Genomic DNA, 21,978 nt, shown 5'->3' with positions numbered 1-21,978 from the left:
TAGGGTCGCGGTTGCTACCAGTCTTGGGAGTGCAAGCCTGAGACACTAGGTCGAGGGTGTCTGTTGGCCCGAGGCAGCCTTCCTGGGTTCAGCAGAGGCATTCCTGAGCAGAAACAACCTACCACCGCGGGCAGTGCATTTAGTTCAGGATGGATTTCTTTGAGTTGGAGAGACCTGTACAGACATTGACTTTTAGAAAACGAATATGCTAAATAATGTCGAAGAAATGCTTTTTGATACCATGTTTGTTTTTGCTATTGAGTTTTGTAATATTCATAGCTGGTTATGTAGCATTTGTTTTTAAAATGACGTCTAATTCCACTGGGCAACCTACACCTTCACCTACTATTTCTTCTCATTCTTTCCATCCTTTGCCCGAACATGAGGTAGTCAGACGTTTGGAATTTTCTAACAATTCCTTCATTCAACTTTTGCACCAGCATCAGTTAGTGATCAATACAACGAACTGCTGGATTTGTGGTTTGATGCCTCATACAACCGATAAAGGTATTCCTTATTTAGTTCTGCCCTTCAGTTTAAATGGTTCAATTCGAGCTTACAGAACCATGTTTATCTATGCCCATAGTGTCTACCCCCTACGTTCACTGAAAGACAATCCGAAGAATAGTGCTTTAGCTAAAGGCATAGTTGACATGAATAAAGGGACTAATGCAGTTGAGACTATTCCGAAAGATGAGAGGCAACCATATAGTGATTGGAACGGCACTGGATATGGAGTTAGTCTGAGTGTTAACCAGCGAGCGAAAAGTCCTTCACCGATCTGGATAGTGCCCCATAAGGGTTACTATTGTCTGCAGGGCAACGGTAAGAATCCGAAGGCTCAGTTAGGGAAGAGTGTTTGCGCTGAGACTTACGTGTTTGTGTCTCAGTCTTCCCCAGCGTTCTTAGCTGCTAAGGGTACCTACTTTGTTTGCTATGACAAAGCGTACACATGGTTGCCCCCGACTTCTCGGGCACATGTTTTGTTTCCTTTCTGTTACCTCCCACTTTTACAGCTGCGGCAGATTACCACAAGACGAGAGTTGCTAGAGGTGTCTTTAGTCAAGAAGACATTGCAGGTCAAGAATTGGGAGATTTCATTAAGGGTTTTCTGCTGTTTTGGGGACCTATGGCTAACAGTAGGAATATTCGTCAGCTAACGAGAGTGGTTGAGTCCACCATAGTTGAAACTGCCGGTGCCCTTGGTAACTTGACTGCTGAGCTCCAGTCGGATAGACTTATGACACTTCAGAATAGAGTTGCCCTAGACGTTATTCTAGCAGTTCGAGGTGGAGTTTGTAGATTGATTCAATCAAGCTGCTGCGTTTTCATTCCAGACAACGCTCCATCAGTCTTCCAGGCCATTTCCAGATTGCACAAAATCTCTGAATCTGTCCATTTGGACAAAGAGGATTGGTCTTTGATGGGATGGTTATGGAGATTGATATCCACTTGGGGTTGGAAGATTTTGATGGTTATTGGGATGGTCTTAGCAATCCTGTTCATGTGCTGTCTCTGTGTACAGTGTGCTCCTGCTATTTGTGGCCTTTGTGCTACTTTGTGTGTACGGAGACCTGTCCAGAGAGAGATGCTTAGTAATAGGATGATGCTACAGCAGCATATCGATGACCTGATGAATATAGATCCGGATTCGGATTAGAATGGGTTTGGGTTCGTTGCCTATGATAGGGCAAAAGGAGGGTCTGTGGTTCCGTGGTTCCGAATTAGGTTCGATAGTTCCGAACCCGATTTATAAAGATCTTCAGAAATGGACGATTTTGGTCTTGGCAGACCGCAAATGGCGAGTGTAGCGTGTCTGAGTGTTTTCGTATGAATCGATATAGGAGAACACTCTATATTCAAGGATTTAGTCTGAACCTCCGGGTTCCATTTTGTATGCGGCAGCCATTTTGTGTGGTTGCCCTAACATAGGCCCGATGACTGCGGCCGAGAAATCCTTGGGACACGTACGCCTTAGTTGACTTCTGGTTGACCTGACTGAACTGACTCCTTGCCTGGGGCGGATCCCGCTGAGCCAGTTCCTTGTTTAGCAGCTGGTCTGATAAAGATCAAAGGGCAGGACGTGCCCGAGTTTATGGTACACCGTTCCAACCTCTCTATCTCCTCCCCATCTGTTTCTGCCTTTCCTTTACATGTTCATCGATCTGGGTTGAAGGGTTTACGATGGGTTTGTCCGGCCTGATCGAACAGGAAACAAGCATGTGCGTGATCGCTTCTGGTGGGCCGGACAACGGAAAAGGGGATTGTCTTTGACTGTCGTCATTTGCTACTTTTGAAATGCTACATTGTCATTGGTCAGTTTATATGCACCAAATGTAAATTGTAATGCTGCCTGAGGCATGATTTTCGGCATAAAAGACCGAGCTCCGTTTATCGAAAGTGTGCAGTCTCTGACAAACTACCCGTGTGTACTTCGTAGATCTCTGTCCCTGGTTGCAACCAATAAACTTTGGTCTTTGACGTCATCAAAAAGTATCCCGTGTCTCTGTTTGCCAAGACAGGGGAACTCGAAGGTTTCAGGCGTTCTCCCTGACGCCGCTGGGTTCTAAAAACCCGGTCCTTCAACCCGACTCATGAAGCGGGTGATACTTTGGATGGACTTTTCACTTCCAAACCACACCTTCAAATTCAAGAAATTCTGCCAATTCCATGGTCAGACCATAGAGCCATTCTGTTCATGATAACCACCACACATCATATCCCCAAGGCGCACACATCCCTCAAGACAACCAGAGGACGCAACTGGAGGAACATTGGTCCCCAGCAGATGCAATATACTCTGCATTCCTCTATACCTGACCTGAAACACAACACAAATAGAGCCACTGATAATTTTTCCAATTGGATTAAATCCGCAGTGAATTTACTGGCACCAGAAAAAAGCATAACTAGCAAACGTGTAAAGAAATCTGAGCCCTGGTTCTGTGATGCCTTGCGCAAACAGAAACAACTCTGCAGACAGACAGAAAGGCGCTGGAGAAGCAACTACTCAGTAGCTGACAAAACACTATACTCTCAATCTTTGAGCACCTATAAAAAGTTGATACTAGAAAAGAAGACTAATTCCTTTTCAAATAAGATTCAACAAGCAGGCAACTCCAGCAAAGCACTGTTCTCAACATTAAAAAAGCTATGAAAGCTTCCTGAACCACATAAAAAAGACATTAACGTAGCCTTCTGTAACCAACTAGCATGGTTTTTTAAGAACAAGGTAGAAATCTTCAAATCACTCATAGATGGGGAAGTTAGCACGGTAGCAACACCTGCCATAATCTCCTCATCCCCTTCCACTGTCCTAGACTCGTTTGAACCACCAAACAGAGAGCAAGTAGAGAAGGCAATTAAATCAATTAAATTCGGAGCACCATCTGACCCCCGTCCTCCCAAAGTATTCCACATGGCACCTAACATAATAAGCGAACAGCTCAGCATTCTTTTTAAAGAGATTATTAGGTCAGGTGTCTTCCCAGATGTATGAAAACTAACATCCATTCTTCCATTGCTAAAAAAAAACCAATCTAGACCCGAGCTACAATAACAGCTACAGACCAAAAGCAAGGCTCCGCTTCCCGTCCAAGCCCCTGGAGAAAATCCTAAACTCCCAATTAATGACATTTATTGAATCGGAAAACCTACTGGACTCCTCTCAGTATGCTTTCCGACAAGGTCATCGCACGGAAACTGCCCTGATCATGGCAGCAGAGGAGATCCGGGCCATACTGGACACAGGTGCCAAGGCCGCCTTGATCCTGTTGGACCTGCCGGTGGCCTTTGATACCGTGAACCATGATATCTTAATTGGGAGGCTTCAAGAGATGGGAGTTAAGAACTCTGCCCAAACACTGCTTCAATGCTTTTGGACCAACAGATATCAATATGTTCAAATGGGGGATTTTGGCTCAGAAGAGTTCGCCTTGCCTTGCGGGGTGTCACAGGGCTCTACCTTAAGCCCCACCTTGTTTAACCTTTATGTGACCCCTCTTTCCAAGATCATCAGGCAATTCGGCTTTACAATTCTATCCTATGCTGATGACACCCAAATTGTGGTGTCTATGTCTAGCCGTCCAGAGGATACAGCCAAGCGTTTTAACCAGTGTATGTCCCACATCAATAACTGGATGGGATCTCACTGTCTGAAGCTCAACAGTTCAGAAACGGAGGTACTCCTATTAGGCTCCGATACATCCTTTTAGGCAGAAAATTGGTGGCCCCCTAGTATGGGTGCTGTGCCCACCGCAGTCCAGAAATTGAGGAACCATGGCGTTATCTTTGATAACAGACTGACCTTCCAACAACAGGTCAATAAAGTTGTCTCATCAGTGTTCCTCACTCTAAATTCAATCTGTAAAGTGTGTCCCTTTATCCCCCCTGAAGCTGTAAAAATGCTAGTGATAGGCCTAGCTTTGTTCAAATTGGACTATCGTAATGCACTATATCTAGGCCTTCAGAAACAAGTCACAAACTTCAGCGAGCACAAAACACTGCCGCCAGATTACTGCTAGACATTCCCAAACTTCAATCTATCTCCGAAGGTTTAGAAAAACTCCACAGGCTTCCTGTTAAGAAAAGAATAGATTTCAAGGCCCTATGCTTAGCATATAAAGCTGTACACGGAAATGGACCAACTTTCCTGAAACAACACCTCACCTGGTATCACCCATCAAGGCAAGTACGTTCAGCACAGAGCAAACTCCTCCAGACACCCAAATTCAAGAGAGCCGGCTGGGGAGGAAGAAGCTTTGTACTGGGCACTGTGAGGTTATGGAACCTGCTACAGCTAAATATCAAAAGCTATCCAACACTGCTCTGTTTCAGAAAACTATTAAAGACATGACTGTTTTCAAACTAATGTACCACTCCCAGCTTCCTCCTCCGCAAAGTGTCTAGACGCTCCAGGGCAATCGTGCGCTATATAAATTCCAAAATCAAATCAAATCCAAAATTACATGTAAAGAATATGGTCCTTGCACCATCATTTGCCCAGGAAGATTTTAGCAGCTGGTAGTAGAAAAAGTACTTTCAAATGAATTCTTTACTGTGCATCTGTAGCAGAAATGTGCTATATACTTTAAACTTGAATTCCACAAATTAAAAAGGCAGACTGTTGATAATTTTTAGCTACCTGCTTTCTGATTAAATGCACCATACTACGTGTATATTGCAGCGAAGGTTTCAAACTGGTTGCAGAGTCTAGAATCAGGAACAGCGCAGGCGGACGCTGGAATTGGTCACCGCGAATAGTCTGGCAAACAATATGGAAGCGAGAAGGTACGTATACCTGATGAATACATGTGGAACTGTGTGATGTCTTCACAGAAGCTGAAATACAATAATATTTTTTTTCCTGCCATTTAATTGCGATTCTTGGTCCTTTACTCAAGGGTCTTATGCATTTTGTGACTTCCACCTTAGCCTGAAGCCGGTGACTCGGATCCGCAGTCCCCGATTACAAGGCGTGGTAGACACTCGAAGACTCTCACCCTGGCACTGTGGCTCGATTGTGGTTCTCCTGGGACACCAAGCGTTAATATGTCGTTTTCCATCTTCCTACCATCTCGGCTGCTGGGGAATGCAGTAAACTATCTTCTGCATAGGTAGTCAAGTCATGCACCATGACCAACCCACAGGACCACTTGGCCGTGGAATATACGTCTGCACAAGTTTTATGGAAAAGAAAGCAAACCTTATGTCCAGAGAGCAAACCATGGTACCCGGGTCTCCTCATGGCCTGACCCATGATGCAATTTGCCTGTATTTCCACCACCAACTTGTTCTCGAGAGTCAAGGTTGGGCTGCGTGGAGGACAGATTCATCCTTTCTATGAGCTCGTAATTGGGGGTCGGTGGAGATCCTTCCTTAATGAGGAACCGATTTTAACGTTGAAGACAGATATTTTACCCATTGTGGGTTGGAATTATCACCACATAGAAAGGTGTATACCGAAGATTGTAGAGCCTTGAGAAAGTCGCAGTACGATTTCCCATTGCATGCGATGGAACACGTGTTGGCTGAAGCAAGACTAAAGAATAAAAGAAAGAAAAACTAGAACTCACAGCATTGTGTTGATAAATATGCATGCATCTTGCAATTAATACTTTTGATACTCCATAGATGTGTGCTGGGGATTTCTTGTCTCCACACAGAATGTGTAGAGAGCAAAACTCTGCTAACTCCGCCGGTGGAGCGGAATTCTTCGCCCACCCTTAATACTGACATAACTCTTTAGCTTCAGCACATACACAGGTAACTGGCCCTAGCATCCTTTGTGTTTCTCACTTTCTTGGAGTCAGTTAAGGTCCCTTTTTAGGTCTCGCCTAGGCAGTGCGCATGCGCTGCTCTAGGAGGGCCTTTAGCCATCGGTCTTCACTTTTCATGCACTGCACCCGTGCTTGTGGCGGCATCCACCTTGCGGGAGCAAGCAGCGGCGCACCAGAAGCACGAGTGCAGTGCTTGAAAAGTGAAAACTGCGCATGCACGCACCACTCCCGGGCTTGTTTTTCTTGGCCTCCTCTCCCCGTCTCAGAGCGCGGCTATGGCCCTTTCTTTCTTGGCCTCTTCTCCCTGTCTCCCTGGACCACAAGTGAGCGAAAATGCAGGGTTTTTGTCTTTCCAGTCCAGCCCTCAGTTTTCTTTTACTGAATGAATATAATGTAATTGGGTAGTCTTTTCTTTTCTGGCTGTGCCTTTAATATTGCTGGGAGATCGTTTCTCAACATCCTGCTGCCCTGCTGGAGGAAGGCTGTGCAGGACTTTGCACCGCCGCCGCACCTTGTTGTTATTTGCCTCAACACCCCGGACGAGGACTTCAGCCCCCAGGGTGCACCTTGCCGTGCTTAGGCATAATTTTATTATCGCAGGCTATCTCTGGAATTTATCGCCCTGGTAGCATGTTATTAACAACGCGTTTCTCCAGGGCGATAAAAATTCCAGAGTTTGCGAGGTTATTGCCGTTTTGCAGGGAACATCGCTGTTTTTTGTACAGCGATGTTCCCTCCAAAATGGCGATAACCTTGCTGATAGAGGATCTGGCCCGCTATATACCAATTGCATACTGGAGAAGGCGTTGGACAACACCTGAGCTTGCATTATATGCTACGCCATTAATTGAAGTTTCGGTGACGGGTCATTCATGTAGGATTCCAGGGTTAACCAATTTAAAATCCACCCTATCCAATATGTGGATGAGGCCTTTATGGGTGGCCCCTGAGGACACTGTATTTCCATCTAAGAGGGACCTCAAGGCAGGGTATTGGAACATGGTTAAAGCCAAGCGACTTACATCAACTACAGGACCCTCTATGGTGAGAGACTTCTTGGCGCACGAATAGGAACCCAAACTTAAGCCCTACTGGGATCTAATCAACAGACCAAATGACAGGAACTTACATCATCAGTTCAGAGTGGGTTCGCTTCCAGTCAAAGCTCTCACCAGTAGATGGCAGCCCCCGACTGATGATAAATGTTTTTTTGTCCAGCCCAAACTTAAACACTTGCCCACATCCGTTTGTATGTCCAGCCTTTAAGGCTCCCAGGATTAAATGGCTAAAAGCAATCTGTATGCTTTTGGGTACTAGATGTGCCTTGGTGACCTTCAGGATCTTAAAGACCAATACTGAGGAATCAGTGGTGATTGCAGTATCCAAGTTTCTGTGCTGGATGTGAGTTATTCGAGGCAAAAGGGAAAAATTCAATGCTCCATAGCCTGTTTGACGGCCCCCAGTAGGTCAGGAGGAATGAGCCCTGGTGTGGTAGTTACATTCTCTACATAGGTTGACAAGTGGTTTATTGTATAATCATGGGCTTAGTGGCATGTATTAGATAAATTGTATGTGGTAGTTATTTAACCCTGTTTTATTTGTTTTAAGTTTTTTAAACATCTAATGAAATTAATTATTTATCACAGGTTTTATCTTGTTGAGATTTTATCGTAATGATGTATTAAAATCTGCGAATGGTATCCGATGCTAATGAATTAAAGCCTAGTTGCTAGCAAATCGTAGATTATTGTATCATGACTTTTTAAATTAACCTTTTAGTTGTATTCTGTCTTTTATGATTGAAACAAATCGAAATAAAGACTATATTGAATTGAATTGAATTGTTTAACTCAAAGTGATCAGAGGACTAAAATTCCCGTAATGCAATAATTTGTTAATGCCGAGGAACTAAATAGTCCTTGTGTCCAGGAATGAAAATATTACATCACCGAAATGAGGTCATCTGGCCAGTACAGCGAAAAGTGAGAAAAACATCCCACCACATGAAATAATTTCCCTATCCCTACACACCACTAACTTTTTCCTATTTTCACTTGATACCAGGCTTTTAAGGGCCGACTTCTTTAGCATAAAGTTTAAAATTAGAACGGTTCAAGTAATGCTAAAGACGCTACGCACTGAGTGACTGGACACACTTAGGGGCAGATTTACAAGCCCCTTGCGCCACTTTTGCGTAATTTTTAACATGGGGAAAGTGACGCAAAAGTGGCGCAAGGGGCTTGTAAATCTGCCCCCTTGTCAGACACAGCGGCAACCGCCTGCCAGGAACTGTTCTACACCCACTGATCTCACCTGGGAGTCTTTCCGGACTTTGCCAGGCTGCCCCGGGCCACTGAAGGAGGCTACCTAAGAGGGCGGCCACCCTTAGTGCCACATGATGGCACAGACCACAGGAGCGGTCTAGTGTTGGGGACCTGGAGGGTCCCCAGTGGCGTCACTTCCGACGGGGGAAGGCGTAAGGTATATGACCAGGGGTCGCCTGCCTGGCGCCCTCTTTGATTCCTGGTTGGCAGCGTGGACCCCCCTTTCTCCCTGATGTGCAGTGCTGCACGAACTCTGTTTTGAGGTAAGTGGTCTGCCTGCCTACGGGGGCGGTTGGGGATGGGCTGGGGTCTCCGGGCCTGGGACAGGGACCGGTGGGAGGAATGGGGGGTGGGCCTAATCATGCGGGCGGTGAGGGGAGCGGGTGGGTCCATCGGGGTAGCGGGGCCTACGGTCCGGTGTGGCGGGGCTTTCAAGAGTAGCGGGGCTGTGTCGCCGTCCTGGGCGTGTGCGGTGGGGGGGGAGGCGCTCCCCGGGTGGGGGTCACGCTGGTGGGGTAGGACCTGGTGTGGCTGTGCGGCCTGGGCCCGGTGTTGCCGTTCCTCTGCATGCAGGTCTCGTGGGGAGGGAGTGGGGGTTATGTGCTCCCTTCGCGTTGCCATGCTTTTCGTTGACTGGCTGTCCCCCCTCCTCCCTTGTCCCGTGTCCCCCGTGTTTCTGGACAAGGTTAGGGTGTCTACTGGACAGAATAACTTGCTCTACATGTATGCTGACACTTGGGGACAGTATGTGTCTTGTGCAGCGTTCTGCTCTCTTGGCGGGGGCTACGGGCTGGACTTGCCTCTTTCTCCAGTCAGGCCTGGCAGTGATTGGCGGGCGGCCTGGTTGCATTCCTTGTGGTGCGTCCGGGGAGGGGGCAGCGTGGCCCGGTGGTCACCCGCGGCCACCAGCTCCCTTCGTGTGGCCCGCTTTTTGGTGACTGGTCATCCCCCCACCCTCCCTTGCCTGGTTTGACCCTATGGCCCGCTAACTTCACCTGGTCAGGGGCCGGAGCTCCGACAGTCCGGGGGGGGGGGGTGCGCCTGAGGGGCCATGTCGTGGTTGGGCCTGCTTGCGGGGCTGGGGGCTCCCTCCTGAGGCTTTGAGGGTGTGGGTCGGCACAGGCCGGTGGGGGTGGGGTGCATGCCGCTCGTCGCCGCGGTGCGTCCGGGCGGGGGGGGGGGGCAGATTTTAGGGCGCACGCTTGAGCACATGATGCCGGAGCGCATTTGAATGAAAAAAAATGTCAGAGTTATGCAGCCTGGTGTACAGCTTCCCCTGCGATGTTAGCATGAGGTAGCGTGGTTATGTAGATCGTTCGCTATACCTGAAAGGTGTGCAAGCGATTTTCGGAAGAACCAGTGGTGCTTTTCCGCATTCCATAACGCGACTGGCAGTGGAAGCGGTGCGCTATCGAGTGGAGCGCAGGAGAAAGAATAATCTACGCGTTTACTATTAAACAAGGGCATTTGATGCCTAACTCGTTTGGATAGAAACCTTGCAAACACCCGTGAACATACACGTTGGTAAAACCTTGGATATTGTCATAACTGGAGTGCGGACCTATCGTTGCACGTTTTTCTCGTGTCAAGGCACCACGGAAGGGTGCCTAATTCATTTTAATTGACGTGCACTCTGAGAGACTCCCCTTATCACACCGTCCTGATGAAGACCCGTTATTGAGGACTCAAACAACCCGTTGTATGGTTGGGTCGAAACGTCGACGACATTCCCCCCCCCTTGGAGCCTGTTCCTATTGACCCGTGTCCCTTGTTCCCCCCCCCCCCTCTTTCTGACAATCCTGTTGCAAATTGGTGCAAATTAAGGACTAAGGAATTGTACATAGAATTAGGCTAGTAAAAAAGAAGTATTTTTTACAAGCATTACCTAGGACAGGCTCATGTTTCTTTGTATATGAATGACCTACACTAACTTTCTGATCCTCTTGATCATTCACTTGAGCACTTACTTTATCTCTTTCTCTGTGCACGTTCTCTCTTTTTAAAAAAAAGTGTATTTTGACTTATGATTTATGTAAATATATGTACATAGATTCATTGATTTTCAATTGTTGTTATATTGTATATTAAATTGACTGTCCTGATTGGACTTTTTCTTGGTTTTATTGGCTTATTGGCACCTAGTGTGTGATTTTTTGTTGATGTGGGCTAGTATCATTAGTGTAATTAAGACTACAGATTCAGTCTTGTTGTGGAATGAATCAAACTGATAAAATGTTATGATCCTTTTCAATGGTAAGAATTATGTCAAGGACCAATTGTTGTCTGTACTACTGAATACCCAGGTCCTTGGACTAAATTGGGTCAACCCCTGTTTTATAACAGCCTCGCAGCAGGAGGGCACACACAAGAATAAATAAGAGTCAGGAAATCAGTAAGGGCGCCGGTGGTCACCCCCCTCCCACACCTCCACTCCTCTGGGAGTGGTACCAAAGAAAGAGCCTGGAACTTTCAGATGAATCCACAACCTCTCGCACCCCGAGGGGGCCTCTGTCAACCATGGTTTGGAGGAAGGCGCTTGGTCCGTCACGTACTGTACACTGGACGTGGTGTTAGATTTAGTCAGGAGTGCTGGCAAGGGGGCATGGTTGGCCAAGGCAGACATTGAGTCGGCTTTCCGGTTGCTACCAGTGCATCCCAGCAGCCAACATCTGCTAGGTTTCAAGCTAGATGGCCAGTACTTTAACGATCGATGCATGCCCATGGGTTGTGCAGTGTCATGCGCGTATTTCGAGGCGTTCAGCAGCTTCCTTCAGTGGGCTCTTCAGTCAAGCTATGGGGTCAGAGGTGTGTCGGACTACTTGGATGACTTCCTGTTCATAGGGAGTGACCGGTCACAGGAGTGTAGCGAGGCACTACGAGATTTTGAGTCACTGACTATGCTCCTAGGGGTCCCTCTGGCACCTGGTAAGACGGTGGGTCAGGTGCAAGTATTGACCTTTTTAGGTATTGAAATCAACACTGTGGAGGGTGTATCCAGGTTACCAGCAGACAAGGTCCAGGACCTGGCGCAGAACATCCAGGCCGCTTTGGGGCAGGAGAAGGTGACGCTGGGCTTCTTACAGGGACTGCTGGGCAAACTTAACTTCACCGCCATACCGGCAGGAAGGGTCTTTGCTCGCAGAATTGCCAGGGCATCGGCGAAAGTCAACAGAAGCTACCACTTAGTCAGACTCAGTAGGGGGGTGAAGGAGGACTTGAAGATGTGGGCAAACTTCTTGGAAGACTTCATCGGTTCTGTCATGTGGAGGGCACCTTGGGCGGGGTCTCCTGAACTCGCCATGTTCACAGATACGTCAGGAAGAGAGGGCTTTGGTGTCATCCTGGACACGGAGTGGTGCAGGCAGGGTTGGCCGAATGTGTGGCGTAAGAAAAAGATAACAATGAACATTACTGTCCTAGAACTCTTCCCGATAGTAGTGGCGTTCCACCTCTGGCCAGCGGCGCTGGCGGCTCGTAGGGTCTTGTTTTGGTCAGACAATTTAGCGGAACTGGGCCAGCATATCATGCAAACTACACACTTAGAAAGAAAAAATATACCAATCTGTACAGTAAATATAGAATTCCACACTTCCATTTATTTCGGCATAGGCTCGGGTGAATGAATTATGTTTCTGGAAGACCTAGCCTCCTGGCTATTTGATGACCACTTCTTACTTGAGAGAGCGCCCTGAGGGTTTCATACAATCTCATGCAGTCTGAGTGCTGTTGTCTTGGAGACCATCGATGGACCAATTATACAGATTTTACAGATTGCAATTCTTTGCGACAGACTGGAACATTAGGGTCTCCTGTAATATAAAAATCATTCATGTAATAACCCTGTGTACAAAAGAAGTTTTCAAATGGACGGGCACACCATCCTTGGCACCTTCACTCTTGGGCATGTAATGTTGTACCAGCGCTGCTCTTTGTGGATGACACAGGGGCTTCAGAATTTGATCAATTCCTTTGTAGACTTTTGTAATAAGCGTGGTTTAGTAGTTAATGGTGCAAAAAACAAAATTTGGAGTGCTCTGTTATTGGCGGCGAATACAATTATTAAATCATTATTGTTGGATTCACAGAACGCCATGACATTGACAATCAGATTGGGTTTGAGTCTCAAATCCAATACAGACAAGGCTAGGTTTAGACCGCTGCTCAATTTAAGAAGACGCGCAACTCCCCCTGATCTCGCGACATATGCTGAAGCCCTGAAGGAGGTGATCGCCCTGGAGACCCATCTCAACATCCCATGGCTACATTATCTGCATAGGTCCTTAAGTAAATTGGGGTTAGACTAGTGTTGTCCCAGAGCGAGCTGCCACTACAAGTCCCAGAAAGCAGGAACTTAAGGCATCCTATTGGAATGCTAGAGTAAACAAGGAATGTATGGATCCTTGCCAGCCTGGGTGCACAGAAGTGTTCCTTGAACATAAAGCCAACTATTGCTATACACCATACTTGTATGGAATTAGCAATTCATCAGTGGAGAAGTGTGGCTCACCGGTTAGAGGAGGCAGACCCAGAAGCAGAGGTCAGCCCGGGACCAGGGTTCAATTCCCGACGCGGCAGGGTTTGGAGCCCAAATGTCCACGGACCTGATAATTCTCGCTTCGGTGCCTACTTGAGTCACGGGTTCACGCTCTGCAACTCTGGGCAATAGCTTGCTCAATCTCCACTACGGCCCCCGCGGCGGGATGCCTGGCTTTCACCTTGGGGGTGCCCAGCTGGGCTATCCCACAGGGAAAAACCAGGACGGGTTCCCAAAGCAAGCGCCGAGATACCCTTTGTGGTGATACGTGCGCTATATAAGAAACTACATTACCATTACCATTACCATTACCATCTGCCATGAAGCTGTTTATTCAGCTTAGGGCTGGTTTCCTGCCCTTCCACACCCTCTGTTCTAGATAGAAACGATCCTCCCCCCTCGATTCTGGCTGCTCCTTCTGTCTTACATTCTTCTGCCCGATGTATGTTGGTGTGCGAAGGAAGTGGGTAGCACTAACCGGTCACAATTTGGGAGCAAGAGGGCACATAGAAGCCTTGAGAGTCCCTAAAATGGACAATGATGGCAACGCTATGTGCGCTATGGCAAAATATCTTGGGTGTGGATGGAGGATTAGGGCAAGACTCCTGGCAACTATTAGCCTGAATAAGAGCTGCGATTCTAGTGTACAATATAGGAGCTGTTTAATTCTATCCACGGGGGCATTTTGGGAAAGCCTATGTATGCCATGTGGGGGGGGAGGTGTATGGTCTAACATGGAAGACCGAGAATTCTTTGTTTTCTATGCTCCCTATGAAAAGGCTTTGATGCCAGCCTCTCTTCGCCGGTGTGTGTATTATTATATGGGGATTTTCTTTCTGTCTCTTCAGTCTTCATAGCTAGATCAGTCTTTGTTATAAACACTGAAGGGGTCATTCCTTTGGAAGCTCCCTAGGGCAGCAGTACTCCTACCAGCCTTCTCTGAACTCCTTCCTCGAGTGGTCCAGGGAGAGCGTTAGTGTGACCATGGAGCACTAGCCTGGGAGCGGAGTGTGCCACTGCAGCGCTCGGAAGAGTGAGAGCTAGTGTCTACATGGAGTAAGTCAATGAGACATACTGCATGGACAAGTTCCTACAACTGCAGGATGCATTTATTCGCCTCTTCCACCCGATTGGCATGATCTTACTCTAGCACTCCAGCCAACAGGCGTCATGCTTTGCATAAAGCCAGGGCCATGGTATTACTTCTGGATATTTGCATTGAGGGAATGAACGCAGTATTTATTTATTTTTATTTATAAAGTTTTATACATCGCGAACTTGATCCCAAAAGATATCAGAGCGCTTCACAATTAGAGGGAAAGGTAACAAATCAAAATATGAGTCAAACATGGTGTGAGAAGTTAGCCTGGTATATGATGTCCACTATTCTAGTGGGCACCTTGCACCAGTCTAAACGACCCTTATGGTGAATGTTGTAAAGTCAACCTTATAGAAAGATATCCTAGTGGTAGCATGGACAAGCAGTCTTAGGCTAAAACTTCAGAGAGCATGTGAAGCAAGCTGTTTTAAGAATTATAATCCCAAATGAAAGGACACCACACAAGGGATATATAGAATATATATGTATTTATTACTAACACAACCCCTCTGAACTCTTTATGAGGTCAGAGATCGAGATACAGTACAAGTTACTTAATAAGAATACTTTAATTTGCACAAATACAAATACAATTCTGCCCTAGGGGCCTCACGAACCATATACTAAGTAAGTGGTATAAGAACCACTTCAGGAATAGTGAATAGGCCTAGAGCCTAGGGAATCGCTGGGTCTACACTGAACAACCAAGAGATTGGAAGTAGGAGGCCCACGGGAGACGTGTGCAGTGTCTAAACACACACACGAGTTACCATAGAGTTATAATGGGAACATAAAAGTTACAAAGTAGTAGATTAAGGACACTTCCGGATGGACTACGGTAAAACCCTGTTAAACTAGGACACTTGGATAGTTAATACCCACGGGAGCACTGGAGTACTCGAGTTACCTCACCCAGGGAAGCCGGGTGCATAGGTGTCTTTTCGTGTCGGGTTTCGTCGCTGTTTCCTATGGAGAGCTGCAAAGAAGTGCTGCAGGCGACCAGGAGAAAAGTGTCCGGGTGGATCCAAAGGTGGATCGAAGATGTGAAGAACCTGAAAGCAAAGGGGACAGTGACCAGGAAGGAACCAGGCGATGTTGAGTGTTTCAGGAGAAGAAGGTGAAGCTTGTCTCTGCAGCTACGTGGACCAGGAGGCGTCGACGACAACCAAAAGCTGGATTCGAGCTGTACCACAAAGGATCTTGTTGACTGCTGTGTCGGTATCCGGATTGGACCCAGCAAGTCTTGGCAAATGCAATCCACGCAGGATAAGAAGATTGGCTTCAGATCAGGCCAGCAAGGTCTGGGGAGCTTGTCCTTCGCAGGAAAGCTGGAGCAAGCCTGGAGCAACCAGGCAAGTGGTGTAGTTTTACAAGGAAGTCTTCGGAGGGCTCATTAGTCAATGGGCTAGCAACTGGAAAGACGCATTGAGCTGAAATGCAGGCGCAGGCCCCACGCGGCACTCGTGGAGTATGGAGGGCTGAGCTTCAGTGCAAATGCTGCTCGGGTCTGGAGCTTCTCAAACCCTAATGCACAACTTCGAGGATACCTCAGAAGCTGCACGGTTAGCAAAAAGCAGGTAGTCCAGGGTGTCCGGTCCCACGTCTCTCGTGTCCGCCACGGGTCTTGTTAAAATCTAGTTTGCGACATCAACATTATCGGCGCCATCTTGTCCCTTTTCAGGCTCTTATGTGCACGTAAGTAGCAGCCATTTTGAATGCCATGGCCTCTCTGCCCACTGCCGATAGCCAGCGCGTCTCTCTCTCTCCCTCTGACCTCGCAAGCATCCCCCGCACGCTGACAGCCCCGCTCTCACTTGCTTGGGCCATAAACCTCCCCTTCAGCGCGACCCTGCCTCGGAGCCACATCCCGTACCCAGCTAAACACCTCCCTCCATCCCTTTCATGATCTCGTATCCTTTGATGAAAACCCTTCCCTCTGTGCCCAATTGTCCGGCTCGGTCCCAGGCCGCCACCTGGCCCTGCGGATGCAGTTTATTGCCCCCTACAGTAGAAAGCTGCCCCCCTTCAAAGGATCTACAACTGATCAAAGCCCCCACCCCATGAGATCCGACCGATTGCACACATTTCGGTTCCCAACGGAATGTCCAGCTGCGCGATAGTCATCACCTGCTTAGATTGGGGTGGGGGCCTCTACTGTGAATACGTGTGGGAACGGGCCTGAAGCGAGGATTCCGGGGATTCAAAGTAATGTTAAGAATGTGTCTTCATGCAATAAAGCAATAAACTACAGTATAGGAGGCCAGGCCACAGAGATGCAGAGAGAGCACCTCGAGACGATACCCTGTTTGTTCGATCTGACGTGCTTTGCTCTAGAGAAATAAAAACCTGTTTCCTGCCTTTCAGTCTCCAGCGCCTGCCTCTTTGTTTGATAATTTCGAGTGGTATGAGAGGTGGCTAACGCCGGGCAATACTTAAAGGTTATCGGTCAAAGTCGGCCCTACCTTTCACAGTCTCAGCTTTGCTGTGGATGTGGATCGAAGTCGGAGAAGTCTGGAAGTACAGTTCCTGAGTCACTGAGTCTTCGGGTTCCGATTGGAGCATCAACAAAGCAAACCGGCAAGTTACTGGTGGTGCCTGTTTGCACAGGGTGGTCACTTCTTGACCACAAGGGAGATGTCTTCAGTCTTCCAGTCGATATGGAACATTGTAGGTCCAAGAGTTTCATTTCAGAGTTACAGTCCAGGATAATCTAATGTCTCTAGACACAGCTCCTATCTTTATACTAATCTAAGGGGCTGGATTACCTGCTAGGTCCCTCCTATGGGTGGACCCTGAGAAGGGGGTGGTTACACCCCTTTCCCTTTGTCCAGTTTTGCACCAGAGCTGGGGCTGGAGTGCCCCAGCAACTGGTTTGAACCGGCTATGCATGGAGCACCTTTTGTGCCCCAGGCAGTGTCTGGAAAAGCCTCTTTCCATTGAACCCACCCTGCCCCAATCCACTACAGGCTGTCTGGGGAGGTGCTAGCACCTTCCTCGACAGGAAACCTGTTGTCCAGGCCTCCCTTGCCGGAGTTTCATCCAGCTGCAGGGGTCAGACTCTTGTCTGTGGCAGCAGCATCCATTTTGTGGTGCTGAGGCTCTGTTTAACTTTAACTGGGTTTACCAGTAGCTACATGTCTTCTCCCTCTATAAGGGTGGAATGTTACCCCCGCCGCCAGGTCTGGCAGGGGTGGGGGGGGAGTATTCCAAAGTGTTTGACACCTTACACAACATGTTTTGATAAAGCCAAACCAAAGTTAGCATTAACTGCAAGGATTATAATGCACTTAAAAGTATATGGTATGGGGGGAGGAGCCTAGCCAGCAGCCGAGATGGCCGCCTAGCGCCTCGGCTCCGTCGACCCGGGTGCCTTTCTTCGACATCCTGACCCTAATCCTGCACCTCCGCGAACCCCACTTACCTCGGAGACGCTCCCACTCCCGCTGCGACGGATTCCGGCGAAAGCGGAGCGATCCCGGGGGTGTAGAGCCTCCGCTTCCACCCCGGCCTCTTGAGTGGCCACGGCAGGGACATCGAGTGCGGAGACGGCCGGCGGCGACAACAACAGCGGCGGCCGCAGCGGAGGGGGAGGAGCCGGTGGCCTGCTTCCACGGGCTGGCGCTGGGCTTTCTCACTGCAGCTTTTCTCGGCTTGGCTGCCCAGCGCGCCTCCCCTGCAACATTGTGTCGCCTTCACTCAGTGTATCCCGGCCTCGCTGGATGAGGGCCGGGATTGCTTCTTTGTTGCACTCTCCCACGGCGGACGCCATTTTCCGCGTCTACATTCCTGCATCTGCCAGTGGATTTCCCTGTTTTGCCGGCTCCCTGGTCTGTGAAGCCCCCTTTTGACCGGCTGCCTTCCCATCCCAGTGCCAGCTGTGTCCTGCTGACATTGCGCAGACATTCGGGGGCGGCTCGTTGACGGGTAAGGCTTGCTTTCATGGCGCTCCACAGCCGTGCACACAAGATGGTGGCCAGTTGCGCATATCCCATTCTGGATCCTCCGCTGGGGCTGCGTGATGTCCTAGAAGCAATTGTGGACTTGCGTATGGCCTTCCGTGTCCTTACTATCGATTTGGGGGCCCGGCTCACTGAGATACTTCCAGCTGGTCACGATTGCCCCTCAGCTCTGCGCACTGCGCCACATCCTCCATCGGTTGAAGGTGGATCACCCGCTCTGGAGTGTACCGGGGCGATGGATGGGCGCACCTCCATGACTGCTGTGGTGTCCCTCGGCTCCGCCTCGCGAGGGTCCGGCGGCACTGCTTCTTCGCTGGGGCCGTTGCTCGGGCCTCGGACGCCATGTTGCCCTTCTCCTTTGTTCTCTGGCGACATGCTTCCTCGCATCATTCTGGACTTGCCGTTTGGGCCCCGTCGGGCTGCTACGCTGGAACTTTTATTTGGTCTTGCGCCCAGTGGTGTGGATTTCGGTTTGGCCGTGAAGAACTCTTGTGCCCCATGTCATCGAACGTCCGAACAATTTGCCCCGTCGCGAGCACCTCGACTCCAGCACTGGATCTCACCGGAGCCCTTCCCATCCACGTTGGCTGATCTGGATTTGGACCCTGTTGACACGCCGGTTCGAAGGGGACAGGGTTGATGTTGTTTTCGATTGTGCTGCTGCTTTCTATGTGTATGGCCGGGACTGTGGACGTAACTTGTTGGAGGTACAGATCGATTAGGTACTGGGTCGGGGCCTGGGGTCGGGCGGCCGTGGGTAACGTTGCTATCCGTGTGTTCATTGCATCGGACATGCTGGATTGGCCCTCCTCCGGTCTTATGTGAAATGTGCTTCTTTTTCTTTCCTTTCCCTTTTCTTTCTTCTTCTCAATTTCTCTTTTCTTACTACATTTCGGGTTTTTTGGGGAGATGAAACACTCTGCTAGGGGGGGGGGGTAGGCCGTAGCCTCTGCATGTGTGTAGGGTGGGGGGGTACGTTTTAGTTGGTGTTTATTTCTATGGTGCCTTTTGTTTTTATATAATTTTATCTTTCCTGGGCCCGTGTTAGGCAGACTGGGGGATGGGTGGTGGCGCGGTGTTGGTTGGGATGTTGCGTCCTCTCCCGGGGTATGCATACTGTGTGGCCGTCCTCTGGCTGGAACTTGCATGTGGCGAGCCGCACTGATTGATATGGATGTTTGTTGTCGAGTCCCACCTACATGGACCTAGTTCTCTTCTTCTTGTTTGTATTAGTACGGAGCAGTACGACCTGAACTTCATTGTCGCGATGAAAACCTTAAAATTAACCTTCACCGATCCTGAGACATGGCAATATGGTGATTACAGTGTGACTCGTTAAATGCTTGCCTATAACAAAGATATTGCTGTGTCGTCGTAAAGTTGCATTGACGCTCAATTGTTAGCGTGGCCGGCCGGAAGGTTGTAGGCCCGTATTTGTACTGATTTGATGCACAATAAAGGTTTTAAAAAAAAAAAAAAAGTATATGGTATGGCAATATCCCGGAACAGCTAAGGGAGTTGTTCCCGGCAGCTGCAGACAGGCTCAGCTCATGCCAGAGCACCATCTCACATAAAACCAAGCACTCTACCTCCAGGATTGTCAAGGCCTGCCATAGGAGTGACTTATAGGTGTATATGTGTCTAGATATAAGGTCAGATAAAGGTATACTATATCTAAGCAAGGGGTGATTACACGACCTTGCCCCAGCTGAGTGATCAGCCTGTGGTGTCAGTTTGGATGGCCAGCCAGGGGTGGCATAATACATGCTGCAGCCCCTGGTAGGCCTGGGATGCACCTATGCCCTGGGTACCTATAGTACACTATACAGGGGCTCACAGAGGTGACCCAATACCCAATCAGGTATGTACCTAAAGTACATGGTATCAATTTAGAGAGAGAACAGCTGGGCTGTGGGTCTGATTAGCAGGCCCAGAGCCACACTAAAGTCGAAAAACAAGAAGATCACAGTAAAATGTGGGGGGGACCACAGGAAGCAGACCCTACTCTCCTACACATGGGGAATATAATAGGCGTTGAATCAAATAGTGCACACACAACAGCTCATTTATAAAACCTGAGTGAACGAGGAATGGGCTATATACGATGGAGCAGAGTGATATAAAGGGCGAAAGTAAAATAATCATATGTAGAAATAATAACTAATACGAAAATAATAGTCTAAACATGAGTCAAAAGGGGCGTCCAATAGGCATTGAATCAAGTGGTGAACATCTAACAGATCATTTATACACCTGGGAGAACGAAGAATGGGCAAGACGATGTAGCATAATGACTTAATACTAAATACAATAATCATGTGAAGGAATAATAACCAAAAACAAAATAATAACCATAAACTGGAAAAATGACCGATACTATAGTATGTCCGATGCGCTTAGAGCTAAAAATTGCCCCTCCTGTTAAGGTAAGAACTTATTCATGAGGAATCGTTTTGCTTCCAATTTGAAAGCAGCCTTGGAAGAGATCCTCCGAATTTCCGGAGGTAGAGATTTCCAAATGTTAGGAGCAGAGCCTGAGAAGGCTCGTTGGCAAGTTCTCTTTTTGCGGAAGATCTGCGGTTTCAAGAGGAGGGAATTGGCACTCATTGACAGTCTACCTCCTCCAGATAGTTCTAGTTTTTGTGCAAGGTAGATGGGGGTTTTGAAGTGGGGGGCATTGTGTGAAAGGCAGGCAATCTTCAGTTGAATTCTAGCTTCGCAGGGAAGCCAATTTAGCAATTTTAAAACCGGGGAGATGTGTGCATTTCACTTGGTGTCCATGATCAATCTGGCTGCTGCATTCAGTGAAGCCTTTAGGGGGGCCAAAGAGTATTTGGGGAGGCCACATAGCGTAGCACTGCCATAGTCAAGTCTCGGCAAAACGAGCGCTTGGTGTCTCCCTCTAGATGAGTCCACACCTCTTGCAGGGGGTCCCCCACCTGTACCCCTCACCCTCGCCCTCTACCTGTCCCAGCGCCGGTGTCTCCCTCCAGGTGTGTCCACACCTCCTGCTGGGGGGCCCCCACCTGTACCCCTCACCCCATCCTCTCCCTGTCCCAGAGCCGGTGTCTCCCCCAGGTGAGTCCACACCTCCTTCTGGGGGGCCCCCACCCATACCCCTCACCCCGCCCTCCCCTTGTTCCAGGGACCGGTGTCTCCCTCCAGGTGAGTCCACACCTCCTGCAGGGGGTCCCCCATCTGTATCCCTCACCCTCCCTCTCCCTGTCCCAAGGCCGGTGTCTCCCTCCAGGTGAGTCCACACCTCCTGCAGCAGGTCCCCCACCTATGCCCCTCACCCTCGCCCTTCCCTGTCCCAGGGACTGTGAAGAACCAGGTTTTAGAACCCAGCGGCACCAGGGGAAACGCCCGAAGTCTTCGAGTTCTCCTGTCTTGGCAAACAGAGACACAGGATGCTTCTCGGTGACGTCAAGGACCAAGTTTATTGGCTGCAACCAGGAACAGAGGTCTACGAAGCACAACACGGGTGGTTCGTCAGAGACTGTACAATTTAGCAGAGCGAGACTTCGTCTTTTATGTCAAAAATCACATTCCTGACTAGCATCAATTACTTACGAACTGTCCAATCATACAGTGACATTTCAAAAGCTACCGCATAACGACAAGCCCACTTTCAGTTGTCCAGCCCACCATGAATGACAAGGCAAAATCCAACATTCTTGCTCGGACAGGCCGGACGAAACCCATAATAAAAGGACCTCAACCCAAACCATAAATAGGCCATTAAAGAAGGAACAGAAACAGATGAAAAGCAAGATAGAAAGGT

The sequence above is a fragment of the Lissotriton vulgaris genome, chromosome 9, assembly GCF_964263255.1.
Source record: "Lissotriton vulgaris chromosome 9, aLisVul1.2, whole genome shotgun sequence".
Classification (NCBI taxonomy): Eukaryota; Metazoa; Chordata; class Amphibia; order Caudata; family Salamandridae; genus Lissotriton; species Lissotriton vulgaris.
The sequence above is the reverse complement of the archived record's forward strand: the minus strand, read 5'-3'. Positions refer to the sequence as shown.